Genomic DNA, 22393 nt, shown 5'->3' with positions numbered 1-22393 from the left:
ATCACAAACAGCTTGCATGTAATTACCAACTTTACCCCATTCGATTACAAACTGACACCAGACGGATGGCAGACTGACTCTGTCTTATTGCTGTTTTATTGTGGTCTTCATGGACCAAAGTGACTTTGAAGACAGCAGCTGACTGTGAGTGGCTACAGACCTGGTTCGCATCTTCAAAGCCACCATTTCAAAGGCAACAAGATCACAAGTTCACTGCACACGGTCGTACCGCGGACTCTAACCACTGTTTTCCCTTGTGTGACTGAAGCATAAGTATACTAAGTCACATGTTTCCAAAACAACTTGATATGGAATTGTGGTTCCCAAAAAGGGTTTAAGGTAGAATAAGCCATTTGTTGTTAAATCAGGACAGAATTGATAGATTCCAAAACCATTTGAACATTGGACTAAACCAGCTGGTTCAATCCTAATGGAGGGGCAATGGAAACTGGGTGGGGTTGGGGGGGTGGTTGATGGGAGGTGGTGCTTGTTTGGAGTGATGATTATTAGGATAAGAAATAGGAAAAAAGACGTATTAAACCAAGTCATAATTATTTTGTTTGCATTGTTTCTCTAAGCTTTGCCTTTTCTTGTGAAACACTAGAGCCTTTTACCTCTTCACGCCACTATAAAATATTTAAATGAAACAATTTGTGAAGGGAAAATCACTCTGTGGTTGAAGTGATTAGAGCTCATAAACACATTCAGCCTGTGATGAGGGGTCGCAAATGGGCATTGCTTTGCAAGCTAAAAAGATTAGGAACCACCGGGCCAAACCTTTGTTCTAATGAATGTTGGAATCTATTATTCAAATACCCACATATCATCCTCATCTTGAGGTGTATAACACTGTGATGGATTTTTTAATTCATCTCAAATGTTATTAGGCCATAAGCAAGCACGAGTATAGAAACAACACAGACGTTAAAATGTAACCAAGCAGCACTGAGCTGTCACTGGCAGTAAATATGCAAAAATAGACATGTAAAACCCTCTTCAGTCATTTGTAGTGAGAATCAATCTTATTAAATCACACCCTGCGGAGCGAGCGAGGGAGAGATTATTTGGTTGCTCGTCATTTGTCTTGAGCATTTTGATCTGTGAAAAAAGAGCCAAAATGACCTGTGTTAGACATACACACGTGCATAAACACACAGAAGCCCCGTGCGGGGGCCACTTTTGATGTGCCGTTAGTCCGGGTGCATAGCAATCAGGAGCAGCATGAAGCCCGAGGCTAGCAAGACACCATAAGATCCGCTGCGGTGTAGAGACAGAGAGCTGCAGCAGTAAGTGAATGTGTGTCGATGGGTGATTTTTGAGGAAAGCTTCTAAGTGTTTACAGAAGACAGAGCGGATATAAAAGCATAACGTGGGAGTTTGTCCCTCAGTGGATTTCTGGAATATTTTCATTTTATCTACTTCAGAGGGAAGATGAGCTTTCAACCCTAGCTGCTGCTGATGGAGTGCTTGGTTTCTCTAAACTGGGTATAAAAAATCTTCAGCTTTGAGTTTTTATATGTACATTTTCCCCCTACATGTCACGTGCCTATATGTTTTTATTTATGAAAGTACAGATGTATATATTTAACATGTCACTGTTGTTGCCTCTGTGGGTGTGTTTTGTGTGTGCATGTCTCCATCTTCTGCAAACGCATTTGACTTAGACACAGTTGCCACTAACAACTTGTAGAGCAGGTAGATTAAAACTTACAGGCCAATTAAAATCTCCCTGGAAACTCTTTCATACCTTGTCTTCTCTCTTACTGCACTTAAAATAAACATGTTTATCTTCAACATTTAATAATGTAACAACAACTATGACATCTTATAAGAAAATCCTACGTAGCATACATATAAGGATAATGAAACTAAAGACTATTTATGAGTAATAGTACATAAGAACAACAGTTTGCTATTTTAGCTTATATCTATATATATCTCTGTATATATATCTCTGTATATCTCTCTCTCTCTCTCTATATATATATATATATACACATATATATATATATATATATATATATATATATATATATATATTATAATATTATTATTAGCATCTTAAAATGCTCTGCCTCATGGTTTAGAGACATCCTTTTTTGTTAAAGTAAAGATCTTGCTTTGATTAGATGGCTCGGTCACTTTTGGTGATCCTCAAGGTTCTATTTTAGGACCAGTTATATTATTTTTTAGGTTCCTTTTAGCATCTGTTTTTCAATGGAGATATAATATGTTTTTTTTTATTGGGCTAATGACACACTCACAAACATACATGCTTTTGAATCTGGGTGACTCAACTGGTACAAGTTCCATCCAATTGCCTCCAGAAGGTAAAATGCTGTATGGCAAAAACGGTTTGTAGGCGAATGAGAGGTAGATAAAAGCACTTGATTTGTTTTAAATGCCATTGGATTGGTGGTTCTTAATCTGTATCCAGTCACTGTTTTTCTTTGTCTTGGTTTTCTGTGATACACCTATTTTCAGTGATGCCATTACAGAAAGAGTAATGTACATATGAAGCCAATTTGATTTTTAAATTAACATTTTAAAGCCAAGATAAAATTGTTGTCCAAAATGATGGCACAAACATGCATGAATCATCAATAAGGCTTGGTGTTCAGAGCAGTAAAATTACCATTAATGAACAAAACAAAACCCCCCAAAACAATTTAACAAGCTTGATCACAAAAACAATCCCCAGCAGAGGCCTGTGAAAGAGGAGACATTGGTGGCTGCTTGGTGATGTCAAGTCTGGGGATATGAGTGGAGTAAATGAGGATGAACCAGTCAGTGCTCCAGACAGGCAGCTGAATAGACGAAAAGAATGGAGAGACAGGATAGGAAGGCGAGAAGGAGGGGAAGATTGGGCAGAGTGTTATTGTGAGCACCGACAAGTGATGGCAGAATCTGGGTGCTGGGTGTCACTTTGGAACAATCAGGACTGACGTCCCAGGCGCTGTGCAGTGGGAAAGGGGAATTCGCCTTCCAGGTCTGGTGCATTTTCCAGCCTAATCATACTTGGAAATAAATGGTGTGCCAGGAAATACCCTAGAACTCGTCAAGACATGCCATGAACAGCAAAACTGGTCCAAATTATTCAAAGTCCATTTTTAAATAAGCTGGCACAAAACGGAATACAATGTTTTGCAAATTACTCAAACTCCAATGTAACTCCAATGAAACAGGACTAAATTTTGAAATTTGATGCAAGAATAACCTTAAATAAAATCTTAGGACAAAGCAACAGCAGAATGAAAAAAATGCATAATGCTGAACAACACCCAGAGGAGCTCCTCACAAGTAATTAGGCTGAATTAAAGCAACAAGAGTGAATACAAAGCTTGACTAAAATATAGTACCATGACAATCAAGAAGCTAAATACTCTAGAGCTAGGGATATATACACTAAGAAATGACTGGACACTAGTGGTGTTTAAAAAAAGCGGGGAGTAAAACAAAAGGCAGATGTAACTGGGATTAAACAAAGTATGGGATTTCAAAATAAAATGGAACTGGCATAAACAGAAATCCAAATCATGACAAACATGAATAACACCAAAAACGTCAAAACTCTGGTACTGCAACAAATTACTGGCTTGATATGTTTGGTGTAATTATCCATTAGATCAAAATGCTCTCAAATTGTTTTAAAAGTAAACAAACGCAGATGTACCGCTAAGAGTTAAAAATGGTCCAAATTGGTTCTAGAGAAAGGGATTAGTGTAGCTTTTCTCCCATGTGTTACAAACAAATGTAGCATCCATGAAAAGAGAAGTTTGGAAAAAGGCTTAGGGACTCTTAAAGTTTGAAGGTAGTGGTAAGCTAGGTAGCTAGCTTCTTAAACCCCAAGAGTGTTTTTAAGGTTCCTGCTTAAATATAACATGTTCAAAATTAATGAAGGATTTCCCTGCAATTACAAACCCTGTGTAAACTATCTTGGTATCAAAACAAAGCTAACACTTGTGAGGCTTGAGAGGTGTAAACATTACAGCAGATGCTACTGTGTTAAAGTAACTAAGGATGGAACCCTACCAATGGGGCCATTGGGCTTTACCAGGCTAGTTGACATTTTAAAATATTGTGCCATGTATTTCTAAAAACACCATCAAAAACAATAAAACATGGGTGCCGGTTTAGCTCAGAGGAATAAACAGGGCCGGCTACTCTGCTCTGCAATGAACAGAGTGGCTGACCCGGCCTGAGCTGTCCAACCCGTGGCCCTTTGTCACATGTCTAACCCTCTCTTGCGCCACTTTCCTGTCAGTCTCTACTGTCCCTATCACATAAAGCTGAAAAAGGACCCCAAAAATTATACATAACAGCTTTGGATATAAAAAGCAGATGTAATACCAGCATTATTAGTACACAAAACGCTTTAGTGAAGTTTCTTATTTAACCACAGTTGACTGTAATTTTTCACATTTGTCCGCAAATATCAACTAGCCCAGCAGTAGTAAAACTTGGAAAAAGTTGTAAACCAGAACTAGAGAGGGTTCACCTTTGTTGAGGGTTGTGCATCAAGGCAACCAACATAATGCAAAAGCTAAACTTTCCCTTTGAAGGAAAAAGGTTTCCATTTCCTGTTTTTATCATACTTTATTACAGTTTCACCACAGCTCAGGGTGTAGCTGGTTAGTGTTAGACGATAAATCCATCACTTCCATTCAAACTACGATTCCAGCAATTACACACAGGCTTTTGCCAACCAGTTTGGATATGCAAGGTTTTCCTCTGTGACTTTACTCAGGTCACTAGAATTGTTTATAGGCCTGCATGACTGGGACTCTAGCAGTCATTTTCCCAGCAACTCCCATCAGCATCCAGCAACCACTCGCAACTGGTCTGGGAATACTCATTTTCCCCCTCATGACTGATGGTAGCCAGGTGGTCGTATACCAGTCACCAAGCCTGTGTTTTAGTTTATTATACTTTATTTGTCATCATTTGTGACACATCCAAAATGGTAGATGTGTTAGCATCATATGGTTAGTGGTCACATGTCTGCAAAACCTCAATAATCCCAATGACTTGGTATGTTTAGGCTACAGCAAGTACAGAAAATAAATACAAATAAAAACAGATGACGGCTGTACTCATAAACAAAGCAAACAGCCCATTGATATGTAAAAAGAAAAACATGATCAACCAACGCAGCAGAGGAAAATAACTGGGTAGGGCCAGTAGTATCCTAATTAGGCATAGGAAACAGGCAGCAGGGACCGGTTGGTGGTGGGGGGATCCTGATGCCACATATTACACAAACACCACACACCATTCACAAACCCAACATGCTCTACAATAATGGGATGTATGAAGGGACACTGCCACCACGGGGTGGGCTGCTACCCGCATTGGCCCTAAAACTCCAGTCTAATGAGAAAAAGAGAGAAAAGAAAACAGGCAACAGAAATCACAGCGTGAGCGGCTAACAGCTGATAATAACCTGGTTAATACAGAAGCCAGTTATCAACACAGCACTGAGCCAGATACATATCAGCACAATGACCAAATGTGACTGAAAGAAAAAAGGGAAAAAAATAGACACTGAGCACACGCACCCACACACCCACCCACGCTCACATACACACTGAGCTGCCAAACTGGAGGAACATTAAGGTGAGGCGAGGTCTAAAAATGCAAATGAATAAATAAAAATGAAAAAACACATAAGAAAACAAAACTGAAATAAACTTTGCAACTGGATAACTGTAAAGCTCTAAAGAAGCCTAGCCTACTGTAAAATACAAAAGGGACTACATGAATATACCTGCATTTAACAACCAACTTTGGAAAGCACTATTTACTTCCACATCTCCAGTATTGCAGTTTTAGTTGACTCTTGGCTCGGACAAAACTACAAGAATTCTCTCACCCCAACTGGTCGCAGCAGATGGCCCCGCCCCTCCCTGAGCCTGGTTCTGCCGGAGGTTTCTTCCTGTTAAAAGGGAGTTTTTCCTTCCCTCTGTCGCCAGAGTGTTTGCTTATAGGGGGTCATATGATTAAGATAACCTTTATTAGTCCCACATGTGGGAAATTTGTTGGGTTTTTTCTCTGTATGTATTATTGTGGGGTCTACCTTACAATATAAAGCGCCTTGAGGCGACTGTTGTTGTGATTTGGCGCTTTATAAATAAAATTGAACTGAATTGAATTGAGACTGCCTTAAGAAAAAGAAAACAAAAGAAAAGAAAACAAACATTTTTAACTTTATTAAATCAATAACGATGACTCTGTGTTCTCTCTCAGCTGCTCAACAAAAAAAATGTACATGCCAAGCACTCTAAAGTGTAAAGAGGACTCCCTTGCATTTCTGATCACAAACATCACAGTACTTTCATAAGCGTTAATGAATAACAAATTACTAATGAAGAGAGCTTGGTATTTTTTTTTTCCCATTATGAGGACAATACATGAAAAACAAAATCAGGGTTATAACCCTCAATGATTAATGACACCTATGATGGCACTTATAATAAATAAATGAAAATAATAATTTCACAGGCATGGACAGGCATTTGAGAATAAATACAAGGTCACCACCATAGAATGAAACCTGGCACAAGAGCTGAGAGCAAAGCTGCCACATCAAAGCTCAGCAATTATGCTGCATATGTGACTAAAAGACAAGACGGCCATCAAAATTGTTTTGGAAGCAGACTGTGACTAAAACAGCACCACAACAAGCCACGCCAAGCTGCTGACCTTAGCAGCAACACTCCTGCGCCTGGTTTTAAGAACGGGTAAGTCTGACTAAAAATAACCTGCTTAGCTATAGCACTGCACGGTGCTGCCCGATAATAAGGATGCAGGTAAATCAAAACCAGCTCAGTAACAAGTAGGTGGGCAGGAAGAAGGAAGAGAGCCTAAATCTGCAACAGTTGCTTTATTATAGCTGAGGTAGTGAGGAATTCCGAGCAGCTGTGACCAGATGTGTTCTTAATAGCTCACTTGGCCGCTCTAAATGATGATTCTGAAGGGTTCTGCAAAACCCAAGACAACATTTAGTGACAATTTTATAAATCTTAAATAATCATTTGTAGAGCTTTAAAATATCCATTATTCCCAACAGAAAGTCTACTTCCAATAATTGCATGAAAGAAACATAAATATTAAAGAAACACAACTAAGAGTCTGCAGTTTTGTAGGGGGCTCTTTGAGGCTGTTCTAAGACACAGGATTGTTAATCACTAAAAGCATACTAACACATCCTAATTGGCATTGCTAACATGCTAAAAGAATAATAACAGGAGAAAGAAATGTCAGTAAAGTTTTTGAATTCATCCTTTGCAGTTTGGTCCACATATCTTTGAACAGTGACACACATTTTACAATTTTGGATCTGCAGAAATGGACATGTACAGTATGTCTGCAAGTGGAACTAGGTCACTAGTGTTTACTGATGATGTGACTGCTTATAGAAGTGATTAAAAGTGGTATTTGTGAAGATGAATTGTGGTATTTGGTGATAAAAGCTGAAATTCTGCACTTCAGTCACATCTTAACTGTTTGATTCAAAATCCACTGCGGTGGTGTATAGAAAAAAAAATGCAGAAGTACCTAGTTACACATACAAAGCTTTATGGCAATTAATCATCTACTACTAGTGGACATATTTCACTCTGGATCAAAATGGTAGAATTTACAAGCAACAAGTTAACAGGGAAGGTTTCTATCCAATGCACAGCACAAATCCAGTCTCAGAACACGATCAAGTACATCAAACACACACTCTAATGTGAGTTAAAAAAACCCAAAAACATTTAGCAGAGGGCAATTTGTTAAACCTCCCTTGGATGAAAGGAAGGACCATAATTGAAAACCAGTTAAAGTGAGCTGGACACAAAGCGCTGGCAACCGGTAATGACAGTTCATTAATCTATTGGCCACTACAGGCCTCAATAAACTAACATTATATTAGCGATAAGACATGCAGTCTGCAGCTTATTGTTCAGTTGTTACACACTTTTCTACAAAGCGGGAAGATATTAACATAATTGTATTTTTTTGTTTTTACCAGAATTTGCTTGTCTTATTGTTTACTTATTCAGCATATGTATGATGGTACAGTATGGTTCCACAGCTTTGTTTCTCAATTATATTACAGATTCTGATTGTGCTCACCCTATAACTGGGATTCAGTGGCACAGCCGAACAATATTAGATTCATACAGAAGACACAAAGCAGGACATGTAGCAGCCAATATGAATATATTAACTGTAGCACAAGAGCAATTTCAACTTCAAGCTTTTTTTCTTCCTGTTTCAAGTCTGCAGCCACATATTTCTGCATCATGTATATTTTTGTCAGTAAACAGATTCCAGTGACCCATCAGTATCACTTTGTATGCCAAGAACATAATGTCTGATGGTTCAAAACATTATGTTAGATAGCTACTCTGCCATGAAATTTGGAGAACACGCTGGCTTTGGGCAGTGGAATTGTCAAAAAGAATTTGATGGTTGTCCGGATCTGAGATTTTTGCTGTTTCATAATTCTTTTTTTTCCCATCATGGACCTGCTAGAAATAAAGATTTGATTTTAAATCCTTAAGATTTGTTTTCAAGGCCAGTAAATCAGTTTATTTTAAAACATGAATAAGAGGAAGGAGTGTACCAGGCTGTCAACTGACCAGTTTTCCACTCTTCATTTTTTCTCCACAATAGTTCAATCTCATCATCTTTCACCTCGATATACTATACTCCATTCCAAAATGGCAACTCTGCATCCAGCATTCAGATAGGCAACGGAATATAAGATTTGTGAATTCAAAGGCCATTTAAAGAAGTATAACATTTTTTTCTTTTCATTTCAGTTAGTTTTGTTAGGATAGACTTAACCTAATGTGTTACAAGTTGTAACTATGGAGTGACAAAACCAATAATCATCAAAAATAATGGCAATAATTAGTTAGTCTTAGTTGGAAAACAGTGGAGTACCACCTCTGAAATAGGAGTCACTTGGACTATATTGGAATCTTGATTATGAGTAATGGTAAAGCAGCTGGTAGTATATTGACAGGTGAATCACTGAGTTGTCAGAGAAAATGAAATCATAAAGTAAAGCTTTCAATTTGCCAGTCAATCTGAGGTCTAACAATTACTTGTAATAAGATGGTAACCAAAAGAATGAAGGTGTCGATACAAGTAGACATCTAGATGAGGCTAGTGTAGCAGTACTCTTTTACATCAAAAGATACCAGTGGAGTTCTTTGGCAGTCTGATCCAACTGCATCCTTGAACCCTTTGGTTTCAAGAAGATGACCAGGCAGACCCAGAATTTGCTGTAGGGCTGCATGAAATATTTATATGCAAAGTCTATACAAAAAGTCTTGAGCCACACCTTATTTCTTTGTATTTTCCTTCCAGGGAAGCAAAATAAAGTTGTCATGAGCTTTCTGAATGCCTTTCAAAGTTTTTCTGTGGACATTGGTTGCTTTTTCACTCATTTTAATTTTCAGTCCATGCAAACTCACCAGAGCCACAACCTCAACGTTATTGAATCAGTGTGAAATCATCTTGACGGAATGGAAAAATAAACAGTCAAAACCTGAAGAAGAGCTTTTTTAAGAATCCTGAAGAACTACTCATGAAGAACACTGTCTAAGAGAGTTCAGGCTCTAATAATAATGGTACCAAATATTACATTTCAAGCTTGATAGAACTGTACAAACTCTGTTTTCCATGTGTGTTTGCACATGCATTAATACATTTCTTGACCTGTTTCCCATTTTCCTATTAATTTATAAAGGAATGAGACTTTTTGCACAGAAATGAATAATATCTGGCCTGGAGGCATCTATTGATTGTTCCTACTACTACTACTGTCTACTACTATGAGATTCTTCAGATCCGTTAACAAGAAGCAGGTATCAGAGTGACCAACACTCTTTTGTGTAACTCACTGGCTTTATGTAGTGACTTTGGAAGGAAAAGCATATTAAAACGAATTACTAACTCTGTCACTTCTTAAAACTCTTGGGCAAGCTATGGCAAACAAATGATATTATTTGAATGCATGGCTTCCAGCTATGAAGGAGTAAATGTCCTCATAGTACTGTAAAAATTATGCGTCAGATGAGTTGTTCCATTATTTGCTGCGTATGGATTCATTTTTCAACAATGTAATCTCTTTCTCGGTTGTTCAGCATTAAGAGAAGGTTGAAGTAAAACTGAGCTGTTCATACAGAAAAATCTAGTGAATCCCTGCTTTTAGGGTGGATTTATTTCATACATGCTAATAAATCAAAATCAGTCTAACTCTGTTGCTGCTCATCAGCACAGCATTATGAGCAGACCACAGACACAAATCAAAAGAAATAAAGGAAACCTGGCTAGGCGCTAATGATGTGTGGATTGTTAAACAGCAGAGTGAGGCACTGAGAAGCTTCTCCGTGGTTTTAGTTAAGAAAAAATAGATTCAGAGAGAAAAAGACAATAAGACTGAGAAGGAAAAAAATAAGGAAAAAAACAGATTCTGCTGCTTTTCAAGGAGGGACTGGCAGGCTGACTCAGAGGGATGTGCAAAAAAAGGGAAGTGTTTTCATCTTCCTGCTCACTCCTCTTTTTCTTTTTTTTCTTTTTTTACACCTTTCCATCCTTTTCTATTTCCATCTTGCTACATCTATCACTCTTTTCTCCTCTCTCACTTTCTCTCTGGCATTGTTCTCAACGTCAAGAGTTGTCATGACAAGACTGTTTATTTCTAATGGTTGACATTTCGCCCTGTGCTGCTCGCCTGAAAGAACACACCAGGATGAATGCGCCGCGATTTTCAAAGGAACATCTTGTTATTAGCCAACGTTTCCCCATTCTAACACTCTTGGCACGCAGATAAACACTCGCTGCACAAATGAACAGGCATGCACACTCTGAGAACTGCACACTCGGGCGCAGAGGTGCATTTAAAATGGAAAGATCTATCAGGCTTTTTAACCTTTCATCTCCGAGCAGAGAAAAGCAGGTTTCCGACTCCCACATCATGTTCAACCCTCAGCTGCATTCTTTCCTCCTTTCTGCCATCTTCCCGCAGTTCTTTCCATCACCTCCTTCTTCTGTGGAATCAAATTAAGGTCGGGATTAATAAAACGATGTGGGCTCTGGTCTAAATGTGCGTTTTGGGACAATCATTGTGGCGCTCTGACAGTCGCACGGACCCGCACAAGAAAAGAAAAAAGAGGATTTAGATCTATTCTCTCAGTCACCCCATTCTTCGCCATTTGAACGTTCTGATGGCCTTCTAATCATTTTACTTTCATCTGCCTTGCTTTGTCTCCGATTTTCCTTCTCTATCACCATTATTCCATTAAGTTGAATTTCATTCCTACTCCTTCAAGCTTTCCTATCTTTTTATTGTTTGACCTGCATTGGGTTTAAAATCCTGAAACGATGCTTATAATGAATCCATAAATTACTTGTGAGCAATTCTGATATCCTAGAAAAAAAAGAAGCTTTTTCCTATGAAACAGTCATTTGTAGTAACCTTCCAAATCTAATATCCTTTTGGCAGAACTGTGTCTTAGGTGGGTGCACTCCACCTAATGTGTAATTACATCTTCCAACAAACTGATACATTTTCATAAACTTACAATTAATCTTTAAAAAATAAAGAGGGGCAGGTTTGCAGTTTGCGGAAGCCGCCATGTTCCTCCACCATACAGGGAGTGCAGAATTATTAGGCAAGTTGTATTTTTGAGGAATAATTTTATTATTGAACAACAACCATGTTCTCAACGAACCCAAAAAACTCATTAATATCAAAGCTGAATGTTTTTGGAAGTAGTTTTTAGTTTGTTTTTAGTTTTAGCTATTTTAGGGGGATATCTGTGTGTGCAGGTGACTATTACTGTGCATAATTATTAGGCAACTTAACAAAAAACAAATATATACCCATTTCAATTATTTATTTTTACCAGTGAAACCAATATAACATCTCCACATTCACAAATATACATTTCTGACATTCAAAAACAAAACAAAAACAAATCAGCGACCAATATAGCCACCTTTCTTTGCAAGGACACTCAAAAGCCTGCCATCCATGGATTCTGTCAGTGTTTTGATCTGTTCACCATCAACATTGCGTGCAGCAGCAACCACAGCCTCCCAGACACTGTTCAGAGAGGTGTACTGTTTTCCCTCCTTGTAAATCTCACATTTGATGATGGACCACAGGTTCTCAATGGGGTTCAGATCAGGTGAACAAGGAGGCCATGTCATTAGTTTTTCTTCTTTTATACCCTTTCTTGCCAGCCACGCTGTGGAGTACTTGGACGCGTGTGATGGAGCATTGTCCTGCATGAAAATCATGTTTTTCTTGAAGGATGCAGACTTCTTCCTGTACCACTGCTTGAAGAAGGTGTCTTCCAGAAACTTGCAGTAGGACTGGGAGTTGAGCTTGACTCCATCCTCAACCCGAAAAGACCCACAAGCTCATCTTTGATGATACCAGCCCAAACCAGTACTCCACCTCCACCTTGCTGGCGTCTGAGTCGGACTGGAGCTCTCTGCCCTTTACCAATCCAGCCACGGGCCCATCCATCTGGCCCATCAAGACTCACTCTCATTTCATCAGTCCATAAAACCTTAGAAAAATCAGTCTTGAGATATTTCTTGGCCCAGTCTTGACGTTTCAGCTTGTGTGTCTTGTTCAGTGGTGGTCGTCTTTCAGCCTTTCTTACTTTGGCCATGTCTCTGAGTATTGCACACCTTGTGCTTTTGGGCACTCCAGTGATGTTGCAGCTCTGAAATATGGCCAAACTGGTGGCAAGTGGCATCTTGGCAGCTGCACGCTTGACTTTTCTCAGTTCATGGGCAGTTATTTTGCGCCTTGGTTTTTCCACATGCTTCTTGCGACCCTGTTGACTATTTTGAATGAAACGCTTGATTGTTCGATGATCACGCTTCAGAAGCTTTGCAATTTTAAGACTGCTGCATCCCTCTGCAAGATCTCACTATTTTTGACTTTTCTGAGCCTGTCAAGTCCTTCTTTTGACCCATTTTGCCAAAGGAAAGGAAGTTGCCTAATAATTATGCACACCTGATATAGGGTGTTTATGTCATTAGACCACACCCCTTCTCATTACAGAGATGCACATCACCTAATATGCTTAATTGGTAGTGGGCTTTCGAGCCTATACAGCTTGGAGTAAGACAACATGCATGAAGAGGATGATGTGGACAAAATACTCATTTGCCTAATAATTCTGCACTCCCTGTATTTGAATAGAGTGGCCAGGAAGGAGAAAATGTAGGCCGCCTCCTGCTATTGTTTTGGCACCTTTGGACTTAAGTCTATGTTTTGCCATCTGAGAAGGGGTCCCATTCGCCAAAGAAGCAGGAACACAAATAAAAGAGGCAGTGTCACTCGGATCTTAATAAAATGTCACCTCAAGCCTCATTTCCTGAACTGAAGTCAGGGCTCTAACACACGAAAGCATTCATAGATATGCTCATTTATTCCGAATACTTTCGCAGTTACTTTTGGTCAGCAGATTAGAGACACAACACTTCCATCAGCTGATTATAATCTAACATTAAGCTAGCTAAAGTTAGGCTTGAGTCCAAAAGATCACACTTTCCCTTTTATAAACAGTTGATTTCATTCTTACATTGTATGAGAGTTTATTTGCTAAGCCTCAGAATACAACAAAGTTATTTCAAGATAGCTGTTACTGTTAGCTCTATTAGCGAAACTAACGGCAGCTAGCAGAGGGCTACTGACAGTTCAACATATAATCAACAACTTACCTCAGTATTACTGCTGTTGGTCAGAAGTGAGATTTTCTGTCCAAGCAGTAGTAGAAACATGCCAGCTGTGGCCGTCATGAGCTACAGTCTAAAATGTTTCAACCATATCACAGCCACTCCAAAGCATGAAATGGACATGCATGCAGAAGTCCCAGTACCAGCAGGGGGAGATCATATATTAAAAGGCAAGAAGTCAGTAGTGAGCAAGAAAGGTATGAAGTACATTCCAGGTTCTTTAATCGCAAGGGACGGTTAAGCTAGGTGGCTAATTTGTCCTAACATGCATTTAAACACTTTCCTGTGATTATTTTCACGTTGGATTGAAATAAAATATCTGCTGTTTCTGCAGCTTACTGCATCTTCTGCATGTGTGAAATGGACATGGAAGACTGCCTTGCCTATTACATGTTTTGTCAGGATACCGGGTGAATATATTTGATCTCTCTTTGCTGATTAAAACTATGTCAGTCATCCAGGTCATAGTAGTCTAAGAAGCTTGGAAAGAAATGCGGCTGGACTAATTTAAATTTCACGTGTATTCTTGCACGTTGTTTATGTTTTCCACACCCTTTTTCACACCTTGGCTAATGTGATGAGGCACATGATCAATAGTGGGTCTTAGAGCTGAAGAAGCTTCTCGAATAAGAGGTAAAAGGTTTTAAAGAAACTTAAAGGAGCCCAGTCGCTCCTTAGACGTTTGACCAATAGCAACCAGTATAGCTGGGATTATTGAGCGGAACAGGCACGTGTAAGAACAGAACTCAACTGACTGCAATCTGCTCACATTTAATGATGAAAAACTATAAGGTAAATTAGGCCAAGATACACTCTTGTGTGCATGTGAGCAAACAGTTGTGCTTTCCATGTAAAGGACCCGTGCATAGCTAGTGCCTTTGTAGTGGAGATTTACAAAAATTTGAGGGCACTGGGACATCCAAACAGTCCCTTAACAAAAATCGGATTATCTCTAAATTTCCTTATGAAGTAGAAAAATCATATTTGGCCTTTCTGTGGTTATATGTGGCTTTCAGATCCTTTTGCCTGTTTGGTTTAAACAATGTGAATATTTTCAAAGTTTTACACACAGGTGTAGTAATCAAGCAAGTAAGCCAAAACAGCAAATAGATTCCTGTGTAGCCGGTGAGTCAATCTTAACAAAATGGGACTTCTGTTGGACAGGTTCTTAAAGTGAAGGGCTCCACAAGGAACATTATAAGGCCACAATACAACAAGTCAAACCAAGTTTTTCTATTTTGATCCAATGAAATCTTATCAAATGGTGGTCCATGGCTTTAATATAAGTCTGTCTGGGAATCCATCAAATGAAAACATTTGCTCAGGAGAGATAGATCCATAAGCAACAGTACAGCTGAGGGCAGGTCGATAGGCTGACACCAAAAAGCAGGATTTACTCACAATGGATTAGATAGCCTTACTTCTAAACTGTATATTGCAATTGACAGCTGGAGCAGGATCAAAGCCCGCACTGCGTGAGATCCTGGCAAGGTTTGGTCAATTCCCATCAAGTCAACTGGACGTGGAATTTGTCCATAGGTGCCTGATCCAATTCACAGCACTGACGCGGACGTGAAGTGAAATTGAACAGTGGACTGAATGCGCAAGGCAGTATTATTGGTCTTTTCCTCCACTGAGGAAGACAGAAGGAGAAGGGCACTCTCTCTGAGGTGTTGTGCACACCTTGTAGGCTGCCAAGCCCCATTAGAGGGTGACAAACAGACGTCCACTCGGCTCAGTGCTGTCAGACCCCGGTAATGAAAGACACATCAGCCTTAGAAAAAGCAGAGGAGGAGGAGGAGATCGTGGGGGGGAACAACAACAGGCCGTGCACTGACACAAAAACATTTTAAGACTAATGGCTTAAATGTGGCTACGCAATGTAGCAATGCAAGGCAGGAAAAATGTTCTCTAAACTATGTAATGAGACTAAGGCGAGGGATAAGAAAAGACAAAGAGGGACTGAGCAAAAATAGATAAAAGGGAATCATGCAAAAGTACAAGATAAAAGAAAAACACATGAGGAGAAGGTTCTGCAAAATCTAATGAAAGAGGAAAATGTGCGAAAAGCAGGAAGGAATAAAAAAGCGAGGGTCCTTTGCGACTCATTGAGCTACGTGTTGGTGCCACGCCATTAAACGGCAAGATACAACGTCAATAATTATCTCTGTTTCAGCCACATTGCTATCAAGTGATTTAGTAGTGCTAATAAAGCACCGGCATAACAAAGCATCTATCTTCGGGGCTGTGGTGGAGAACTGTACTCTCCATAATAAAGCTGGCTTAGAGTGTTTCTATTCCCTTTGCAATGAATCAGAGTTGCACTTTGTAAGCCTTACAAGAAACCATAAGTATATAATAATGAATTATATAAGATGGCAGACAGGTGCAGCTCCAGGCATTATGGATTGTGCCATTTGGGAGGCTTGTCATCATAACCTATGGACGGTGGTGCAGGAACAGTCTCCTGCCGATGCGGAGGGGATAGCGAGGCAGATTGTGTCATTCTCTGTCCATGCCTGCTCTGTAATCTTTCCAGAGAGGAAGGATGAGACTTGGCTCTGTCCAGGGGGAAATGTATTTTCTCTGCATGGATGTGGAGAGCGGGAGCAAGCGGCCTTATCAAATCTATATTTCTCCCTCAGCACTGCCTTGAAAGAGGAAAGAGAGAAGAGACACTAAGGAAGAGACTGAGCCCGGCAGTTGGGAGTTATCAAATTGATTAATTTAATGCCGTTTGTAGAACATCAAACGTTGCACTTTTCACTGTGTTGCCTCTCAAGTCAACCGGAAAGAATTGTGTACATGATGAAAAGGTATGAAGTCGAGAACAAAAACAAAATGACAACTATAGCTAATGGCTCAAGGCTCAATATCAATGCAGATGCCAGTGAAGTCTAATATTGCACACATGGTTGCTTTAGCTCTTAGACAACAGTACACACTGATTGTTTAGATGTTAGATCGCCAAAGTGCTTGCTCATAGGGGGTCATATGATTGTTGGGTTTTTCTCTGTATGTATTATTGTGCGATCTCCTGTACAATATAAAGCGCCTTGAGGCGACTTCTGTTGTGATTTGGCGCTATATAAATAAAATTGAATTGAATTGAAATGTGAGGAAGAGTACACGATTTTCATGGTGAAACTGCTACTTTTTCATTCTGCCAAGAAAAATTGTAAACCATGTTGGTTTTTTGCAGCACTTTCTAGCCCCCGAACTCATTAAATGTAAACATATAGATTATTGCCGTACAAACCCCTGCTGGCAGCATTACTTCAAAAGTGGAATAAATCTCCTCATAAAAGGCTTTACCCGAACCAACTGGCCACACAAAAAGAAAGGGGGGAAAAAAATACCCAGAGCGTGAATGTGTAGGTTCCTCTCAATGGAAAATGACACACTGACATTTGGGTTGTGGTGTGGATGCTTGAAAAGCTGCACACCATGAGTAACATCAACACCACTGAGCCATTCGATACTGGCCTGACAAAATCATTACGCTGTTTCCTCTCAGGTTAAAACCCCACACTACACGGCCACTTAGGAATATGGATCGGACTTGTAAAATGGTGAAAGGGCAGGTTAATGCAATCAATTATTTTTTAACAGTAATGGCTATGCAAGAGTCCTTGACATTCCCACACAGTCTATCTCCGTGTAATGTAATGGGCCTCAATGATTCTTTTGTGTGGGCTGTTGCTGTAGTTGGGCCCCGATGACATTTAGAAAGGGACAAAAGATCAGTCCGTCGAAGAAAAAAAACAGAAAGAAAGAAAAATCACATTTTAAGGTTAAGTTCCTGTTTTGGGGTACAATTAAACTAAAACACTGTAATGGCTCAACAGTTCTTCTATTATATTTTGATGAAATTTTTAGTCTAAATTTTAATTTCTGGAAGCGTCATCATGATTACTAGCTTTAGGCAGCAATGAAGAAAAATGAACGATATTTGAAGTGACACTGTCATTTACACTCACTTTGCATTTGTTAGGTCCTAAATTAGCAAAGTGATACGAAATCAAGGGCAACTTAGTGGTGTGGTGGTTTGCACTGTTGCCTCACAGCAAGAATGTCCTTACTTGCCATGAGGCGAGAAAGGGTTCAAATTCAGGCCGTGGCCTTTCTGTGTGGATTTTGCATGTTCTGCCTGTGTGGGGTCTCTCGCTTCCTCCCACAGTCTGACAGCAAGCACATTAGGTTAATTGGTGATTCTAAATTGGCTGTAAGTGTAAATGTGAGTGTGAATGGTTGTCTGTCTAAACGTGTTACCAGACAGACTGGCAACCTGTCCATGGTGCACCCTCCTCTCCCATGATAGCTGGGATGAGCTCCTGCACCCTGAATTGGATAGGGGAGGGGACAAAAATAGATGGACGCCAAGAGGGCCCATAATACAACCCCAATTATTAAAATCTGAACAATAACTAGAAAAATTTGCATTTCCTGCGAAAATGCAGTGTGGATGCTGTAATGCTGAAGCTGTCTGCTGAAACTAGCAGAAAAAGCTGAAAAGTTGCAGAATTTGTAAAAACTTTGCAGAAGCAAAGGAACTTTGCTAAAATGTAGTAACTTAGCAGAACTGCAATATCTTAGAGGAAACATAATACTTGGCAGAAATGCAATAGCATAGCAGAACTTAGCAGAAATATTGTAACTTACCAGAAACACGATAACTTCTCAAAAATACAAGAATTTAGGAGAAATAGTATAAGATAACAGAAAGAATATATTTAGCCAAACATTCTTAAACATTACAGAAATACTATGATTTAGAAAAACAGTACAACATAGCAGAAATGCTGCGATTTACCAGATACACTGTAATTTACTATTAATATTGAAATTTTTTTTAAAAAATACTATGTTTTAGCAAAAATACTGTAATTTGACAGAAATACTATCATTCGGCAGAAATACTATGTTTCAGCAGAAATACTCTGGTTTAGCACAAATATTATAACATAGCAGTAATACAATTATATAGCAGAAATGCTATATTTAGAAAGAAAAATATAATATAGTAGAAATACTATGATTTAGCAGAAATACTGTAATCAGCACATATACTGTAACATGACAGAAATTCCTCCACTTAGTAGTAATACTGTAACATAAAACAAATGTTATGATTTGGCAAAAAAAACATAATTTGGCAAAATACTATGATTTAGCAGAAATACTATGATTGAGCAGAAGTACTAAGATGTAGTAAAAGTACTTTGATTTAACAGAAATACAATTATGGAGGAGTAATACTTTAAAATGGGAGAAATATTGATACACACACACATACACAGAGCCTAAAGGGAAGAGTATTTGTGCCATGGAGTGTTAACAAGAATCTGAGGTCAATATTAGAAAAGCTGCTAAAATCATAAAAGTTTGCAGAATTGTAATAAATGATGAATATGAATTAGTGGTCTGTGATAGTGTATTAATTTGTAGGGAAAAAAACATGTTGCCCAAGGTGTAATTGAACCCACGACCTTTGGGTTGCAGACCTGTGTCATTACCAACTGCGCCACTGGGAAAGAGAGCGAGCGCCTGGAAAACAGGGTGATGAGCAGTCAGAATTAGATTGCGGTGAGAGGCGAAAAACACAGTTTTTTGGAGTTACAAAACGTCGTGTAACTCAAAAACTAGGTGCACTAGAAGCATAATTCTTATACTGGGGGAATCAGCGTACTTTCGTGTACTTTGACTGTGATTTGCATTGCTCTTTGTACATCTGTCGCTGAGATATGACGAGAGAAGAAAGGGCAGACCTCAGATATGATTGGCTGGCTGGGAAGCCGTGCAGGCCCTGATATGTAAATTTTATATGTATCAGGCCTCACAGAGGATTAGCTGCCTGGGGACCTGGCAGAAATATATACAAATAGTATGATTAAGCATAAATACTACATTTAGTAGAAATACTATAAAATGGCAGAAATACTATAATTAAGCAGAAATACTATATTTGGCAGAAACACTATATTTAGTACAAATCTTATGAAATAGCAGAAATAGTATGATTTAGCAGAAATGCTGTATTTGGCACAAATCTCATAAAATAGCAGAAATAGTATGATTTAGCAGAAATCCTGTATTTAGCACAAATACTGAAAAGCAGCAGAAATGCTATGACTTAGCACAACAGTAATAACTTATAGAAAAATTGGAAAAGCAAAATGGACAGCTGGAAAAATCCTGAACATGCTAAGGGTCCCTCAAATCTAATTGTTAATTGAAAAAAAAAAATCAGCAAAAAAAGTATAACAGTCACACAATCACAAATATGGGCACATATGGAAACACACATGCACAGAGAGACACACACAGGACGAAATTCAGTCAACCAGTCTAAATATATTAAATTTAAGTGATATAATAAGATGCTCCCATCAAAAGGCTCTCTCTCGCTCGCTCTCTCTCTCTCTCTCTCACACACACACACACACACACACACACACACACACACACACACACAAACACACACACACACAGGGAGAGAGAAGTAAGTTTCTAGCTCAGTCAAGCAGCCTGGGAGCTGCTGAATTTGAATCCACCAATCAGAGAGCCTGTGCACTTTTTCCCGCCAAAACAGGTGCACGCAGCACAGAGAGACACAGGACTTTTGCAGTCTATTTCTCATAATGACGACTCCCCTCAAACAAATGACCATAATTTCCTAACCGTAGGGGCTAGAACGGTCATTCTTACACCGTTTTGTTCAGAAGAGATGGGGGAATCTTAAAGTGTTGACACTTTATCATTAAAATATGAATTATTGAAGATATTTGACTTCTAATGCACCATAACTGAGTATAGGCAAGCGAAAACTGCCTTGGCTTGCCCTCAAACAACGCTTTCTAACTCTAAATCTATTTGGAGTATCAATATCATTCTTTCACCGTAAGAGACAGCAGGCTTTGGTGAACAGTCATGGAAATTTTCAGGTCTCTGTGGAAATCCATCAAAAAGATATGACGAGAGAAAAAAGTGCCTCATTTCCAGAGTTTGAAATCTGAAGAAATCTGAGCGAAGGACGAATTTCCTACCCTCAAACAAGTCTAACTCATTTCAGAACAGTAATAGGTGAGAAAAAAATTCTTGAATTGTGAGCGTCAGGAGTGTCTGAAGATATACGGGGACAAGCCTCATGTTCTAACTTCGCTTCGTTAAGGAGATATGACGATTCGAATATGCCTCTCATTAGAGAAATCAAGCGATGATTTTGAACAAACTCTCCATTGACTTTCTATGGAGAGTTTTCTGACTTTGTGTTGGTCTGAGGAGATTTGCCAAAATTCTATAAATCTCACAACAATGATGGTGACATTTTCTGAAAGCCAGCAAAAATACCTACGTTTTGATGTATAATTTGTGTGGGTTGAGTGAAAATTGAGCGAGTAGCAAGAAGTTGTTCGGACATGAAGAGAAAATTGCCAAAGGTACAGTGGCTCACTTAGAACCAAGTGCATAGCAACCATAACAACGCATGTATTTTGTGAAAAATCACAAAGATGAAACTCAAAACTTAAAGAGGGATAAGATGAAAACGGTAACAGATATAATAAAGCTGAATCATTCCTGAATAGCCCAATAATTTGTGAACATTTTAAAGTTTGAATGGTTGTTCTACGTGAAAGTAGGAAAAAGTAGTTAAGTTTCAAAAACAAGCAAGTTTTAGCAGAATTGCGGAAGTTTCCCATTCATTTCAATGGGACAAATTAAAGGAAAAAAGCTTAATATTTTAAAAAGTATAACAGTATAAAATACCAAAAGTCATAGCACCCATCTCCAGAAATAGCAGAATAGTTTAAAATTTGAACGGTGAAAATCGGCTGAAAATTGTGGAAGTAGTTAAGTGCCAAAAAACGTACAAAAAGTGGCAACTGGAATAATAACTAGAAAAATTTGCATTTCCTGCGAAAATGCAGTGTGGATGCTGTAATGCTGAAGCTGTCTGCTGAAACTAGCAGAAAAAGCTGAAAAGTTGCAGAATTTGTAAAAACTTTGCAGAAGCAAAGGAACTTTGCTAAAATGTAGTAACTTAGCAGAACTGCAATATCTTAGAGGAAACATAATACTTGGCAGAAATACAATAGCATAGCAGAACTTAGCAGAAATATTGTAACTTACCAGAAACACGATAACTTCTCAAAAATACAAGAATTTAGGAGAAATAGTATAAGATAACAGAAAGAATATATTTAGCCAAACATTCTTAAACATTACAGAAATACTATGATTTAGAAAAACAGTACAACATAGCAGAAATGCTGCGATTTACCAGATACACTGTAATTTACTATTAATATTGAAATTTTTTTTAAAAATACTATGTTTTAGCAAAAATACTGTAATTTGACAGAAATACTATCATTCGGCAGAAATACTATGTTTCAGCAGAAATACTCTGGTTTAGCACAAATATTATAACATAGCAGTAATACAATTATATAGCAGAAATGCTATATTTAGAAAGAAAAATATAATATAGTAGAAATACTATGATTTAGCAGAAATACTGTAATCAGCACATATACTGTAACATGACAGAAATTCCTCTACCTAGTAGTAATACTGTAACATAAAACAAATGTTATGATTTGGCAAAAAAAAAAAACCATAATTTGGCAAA

The 22393-nt window shown here is 38.6% G+C and overlaps 1 long non-coding RNA gene across 1 annotated transcript in view; it reads left to right on the top strand.

Moving 5' to 3' along the window:
• Positions 1 to 1230: 1230 nt before the first annotated feature.
• The window catches only part of LOC112842699 (uncharacterized), a 55816-nt gene continuing 34653 nt past the window's right edge, over positions 1231 to 22393 (top strand). Inside the window, exon 1 of the long non-coding RNA XR_003214654.1 lies at positions 1231 to 1485. This is a non-coding gene — a long non-coding RNA (uncharacterized LOC112842699). The remainder of the gene's footprint in view (positions 1486 to 22393) is intronic.

The sequence above is a fragment of the Oreochromis niloticus genome, linkage group LG17 (assembly GCF_001858045.2).
Source record: "Oreochromis niloticus isolate F11D_XX linkage group LG17, O_niloticus_UMD_NMBU, whole genome shotgun sequence".
In the NCBI taxonomy this organism is placed as follows: domain Eukaryota; kingdom Metazoa; phylum Chordata; class Actinopteri; order Cichliformes; family Cichlidae; genus Oreochromis; species Oreochromis niloticus.
The sequence above is the reverse complement of the archived record's forward strand: the minus strand, read 5'-3'. Positions and strand labels throughout refer to the sequence as shown.